Here is a 5,078-nt window from a genome sequence, read left to right as displayed (position 1 = left end):
GTAACTGTATGTATTAGCAGAAGAAAATAGTAACTGGCTCTCTCTATATTGGGGTAAGGATTAAAACTAGAAAGCAAAAGATTACAGATTTCACTCCATGTGAAATTTCATCTTAAGACAAAACTGAGAGGTGAGTAGTAAGCTACAAATCAGTATGTGCAGCAAACACGGGAACAACTGTGAACAACTGTGAGTTTACAAATTATTTTAAAAAATCAGAGCCAGTGCTGTGGTGCAGCAGTTTAAAGCCCTGGCCTGCAGCACCGGCATCCCATAGGGGCGCCAGTTCGAGACCCGGCTGCTCCACTTCCAATTCCAACTCTCTGCTATGCTTCCGATCCAGCTCTTTGCTATGGCCTGGGAAGGCAGTAGAAGATGGCCCAAGTCCTTGGGCCCCTGCACCCACATGGGAGACCATGAAGAAGCTCCTGGCTCCTGGCTCCTGGCTTTGGATAGGCTCAGCTCCGGCTGTTGCTGCCATTTGGGGAGTAACCAGCAGATAGAAGACGTCTCTCTCTCTCTCTCTCTGTCTCTACCTCTCTCTGTAACTCTGTCTTTCAAATAAATAAAACAAATCTTTAAAAAAAAGCTTTAAGAAATCAAAAAAGACTAACCACTCCATAGAAAATGCACTAAAGACCCCAACAAGTAGTTCTTACAAGCTGTACAAATTTACATGTCTGGAAAACATATTTTAAATGTTCAATGTAATGGCTACCAAAAATAAGAGTTAAATTAAGGTACCTTGTTTTTTGTTTTTGTTTTTTTTTTTTTTTTGCCTAATCAGCAAAGACAAAAATGATACTTTCAAAGGTGAGAGTTCAGATTTCCAGAAAGAAGATTTGGCACGTGAAATCCATGCATGGTTTTTGCATCATGCGCATTTTCATAAACCTTTTGAAGATCCTCTTATGTGAGACAATCGATTTATACCAGAATCAATTTAACTTTACATTTCCTTTTCCATGCACTTTTTGAAAGCCCCTCAGATAAAAGATCCAGGAGGCTGGGCGTTCACGCACCACAGAGGGTGTGTCTGGGTCAGGAGATGAGGGAGGATGGGTTGTTCTTTTTTTTTTTTAAGTTCTCTGGGTTTTTTTTTCCCCCACAAGTACGGTGCTCTTGTAATACGGAAGCAATTATTTTCCACCTTGAAAAGGAATATAACATAACAATGGGGTGGCCACTCCATTTTCTGGGATGCCACTCTGATGTACAAAAATGGAAAGCAGCCGCAGGCTACAAACCACAGAATAAACCGGGAGGGCCATGGGGGCCCCACTCCTTCGGCTGCATTCCTACAGTAATGGTCTCTAGGCTGTGCTCCTGCCATAATCGCACGTAATTCTGCTAACCCAAGGTGCTGGGCTCCGAAGGAAAACTTGTCAACTTCCAGGAAAAGATGCTTCTTAAAGAGTAACATGTGTTCTTAGAGAAAGGTTTTGTTTCCTTAAATATCTTATCTTGGATAGCATCCAGAGACCCAAAATCGGTGAGTAAAGGAGCAGGTAGCCACATCAGAGTTGGGCAGCCTCCAGGGAAGCTACTTCCACCAACAGTAACAGCGTTTACTCTTCGCCTACCACCTCCAGGCTCCGTCCCAGTCCCCGGCACTTCATGGATATTAACTCGTTCCATCCTCACCACAGCCCCGCCAGCTCCAGCTACTGTGACTATCCCCATCTTAGCATGAGAGCTCGAGACCCAGGGGAGTTAAGTCATATGGCCAAACTCACAGGACTCACACCTAAGCGTCCTGGCTGTTAGTGTCTTCGGAGGCTTCGTCAGTCTCTTTCACCACAACTCTGTGCTTCTGGCTTCAAAGAAACATCTGGCCACTGTGATTTAGGCGTTTCCTGGCCTCCTCGGGGCTAGGATGAGTCCTCCTAAGGCAAGCAGAGAGGCCCCTGGGAGACAGCCTGCATCATCTCAAATCTGTCTACTCCTGTCCCTGAAGATGAGGGGTTCCTAAGAACCCTGTCTCCTTTCCCATTTCCCAATGCCAGTGCCCCATGGGGTCACCTCCAAAGAGCAACCGTTGGGCCTAGGGCGTGATGGGCATCACGACACTGTACCCTCAGGGTGGGTGCAAGCTGAGGGTGAGGGGTCAGGGGAGAGGGTGCGCGTGTCAGAATTTGAAGATCAAGTCCCCTGTCTCTCACCGGCTGCAACACACAGGGCACATGGAGAGCCGGAACCTGCTAGAAATCCAGAGCCGATCTTGGATGTTCAGTTTTGTCTGAGCTTTCAGAAAGCTAATTCACTGTTTGACAAATGGGGTGGGGAGCCTGGGAGAACTCCACCTGGGGTGCAGGGACTTAGAGACTGCATTGTCTGCAGAGAATTTAAAAACAGAGAGCTCACTGAACCTCTATCTGCTTCTTATTATCTCCATGCAACAACAATTCTAAACAATGTCAGTGATAAAAGACTCCAACCTGGTGGATTGGACCTCTTCCACCCACCAGCACTCCCCCATCTTGCAACGCCACAGCTTCCATTCTTAGATGTCCCAATGTTCTACCATTTTCTTTATGAATGGGACCACTGACCACTCCCCCCGCCCCCAGTACTCTGTATCTCCACTGGCATTCTTGGTTCCCCAAGTGATAGGTGAAAGGCACCAGGGTCTTTCTTGGGGGAAGGGAGAAAGGGGACTGGCCTTCACAGCCTCCGCCCTCTTTCTCCCCAGAAAGGTGTCCAGGTGTCTGGCACTGGGGCAGACATTGTCCCCAGACTTGGCAGTCAGGCTCCTGCTGGGAAAGGGAGTGTCTCTGAGGCCCAGCCCTGGTGTCCCAGCTTCTGAAACTTTCCCTGTGCCCTCGGGCATCCTTAGTCACTTCCTCCCTGTGTGCCCTCAGCCCTGTGTACATACACCCCTTTGTTAAAGGGAGCCTGCACTGCAGGCTCTTAGATCACCCCACTGTCCGCGAGCCCCCTGAGGGCAGGAACTTACTGTCCTGCTTTGTTCCCTGGGTCTGACATAGCCACCGACTCCCAGCAGAGGCTCCAAAATGCTCACGTAAGTGGATATGTCCTCATCCGTTCCCCAGTGAACCCTGCCCTGCCAGCCCAGGGTAACTATGTCCCAGAGTGAGACACTTATTCACTCATTCATCTCATCCCAGTGCACTTGCTTATCCCTCTGTGAGCATCATCCCAGGAAACCGCTGTTTTTCGCTCTTCTTGATCTGAGTAATTTCATTGGCGAAAGATACTGGATTGCAAGGCAGTAGCAGTGGGGATGTTTCTAGACATCAGTTCAGACATTACAGAAGGAAAGCAGATGACATGGATTCCCTCCGTGGTGGTGCAGGAGGTCTGTGGAAGGAATGCCCGGTCACCATTGATCGGATGAGAACTGGGGTGACCTTGCGATAAGGACATGGCGGAGCCCTCGGCTCAGCGAGGCAAGGGAATTACTTAGTAATAACGGGTGGGGACGGGCTGGGAGGAAAATGGGACAGGATCCGTCCAGCCTTGTCCCGGCCACACCCAGTTTAGTCAATGACTTCTGAACCTTCAAAAACGTGCAAAGAACAGCACGGAGGCTGGGACAGAGGCAGGAAGAGAGGGAGGCTTAAAGAAATGTCAAAGGTCAGCTTGCTCCTGCAGTGACATGTAGGAATCTGTCAAAGGGTCGCGAGGAAGGCGTGCCACGAAAAAGCTCTGCGTGGATTTCAGACACCAAAAGACACGTGTCTTTGCACTGCATGCTTCCACGCCCTTTTTGAAGTCCCCTTGTACAAAAGGAAAGGGAACACCTCTCGCCTTCCTGCAGAACATCGGCTGGTTTTGCTTGCAGCGTCGGCGGTTGACCTGATCCACAGACAGAACTGGTACCATAGCTCCAGCAAGAGCCGCGGTGGGCAGCACTCACCGTGAAGACCTGCTTTGCCAAGATGAAGCCCAACCTTGGTAGGCACGTGCTGTGGCAGCGTGTCCCGCGGTATTTTCTAGGCATCTGGAGAGAAACGTCCAAACGCGTACAATAAATAAATAAAAGCCAATGAACAATAGCGCCAGGGGAGTTGCTGCTTCCGGAAGAAAGAATGGCACTGATCCCAACTGACTCATCCATGCCGGGCCCCTGGGGACAGCTAAGTCTCCGACCTCCTCCATGCCCTAGACTCTGATTCCCAAACTCAGTGCGCCTCTGAAATCATGCAAGGAAGCTTTGGAAAATGCCCGCATCTGGGTCCCACTCGCCAAGATTCTGATTTAACTCGCTTCCGAGCCAGCCTGAGCAGCAGGAGGTCCCGAAGCTCCTCCAGGTGATTCCAATGTACCAGAAAATGTGAGAACCGCGATCTTTGAGAAAGCAAGCTGGCTGAAGATCAGTGACCCTGAGCTGTGTCCCACCAGGCACTACCTGTCCAAACTGGCTTCCTCTACCTGCAGCTGGGCCCCTGACCATCAGAGGGACCACCCACCTCACCAAGGCCCCCACAGTCAGCCATCTCTGACACGCTCCTGCCCAGACTCTCCAAACCATCCCTGATGATGTGGAAGGTAAAAATGACCGCTTTTTCAAATGATGGGTTAGGGTCATTTTTCTAGAACTTGTAATTGTCGACAGGCGATTCGGTCTTGGGCACCGAGTCAATCAACATATGTTAGGCATGAGAGACTTTTCCATTTGACATAACACCACCATGGAGAAGGTGTTACTCTCCCATTTCACAGATGGGGAAAAAGTGACACCTGGTACTCTAAGGCCATAAGAGCCCCACGGGATAGACTCTGTGGCTCGGGCTACCGTTGGATTTATGGCAACAAACATTCGCCGCCTCCAGGCAGTCTGTGCAGGACTGTGCATCCCAGTAGTCCTGAGCCTTGTTCGCAGCCAGCATCTGCCCTGATTGGTCAGCGCCTCTGCCACACTCGTTGGTAAATACTTGACTCAGTAGACTTGGGCGAGCACTAGTTTTTCCCATCACCACTGTAACGACAAAGGCGATGAAGAGGTAGGTGGCCCAGGGCTTGCAGGCTCAAGCTGCCAGGAGAAACGCAATGAAATGCTTGCAACAGGATGTGGAGATGTGAGGGCACGGCACAAAGCCCCTCTCTCTCCCTCC

The sequence above is a fragment of the Lepus europaeus genome, chromosome 11, assembly GCF_033115175.1.
Source record: "Lepus europaeus isolate LE1 chromosome 11, mLepTim1.pri, whole genome shotgun sequence".
Lineage (NCBI taxonomy): Eukaryota > Metazoa > Chordata > Mammalia > Lagomorpha > Leporidae > Lepus > Lepus europaeus.
This window is presented reverse-complemented; position numbering follows the sequence as displayed.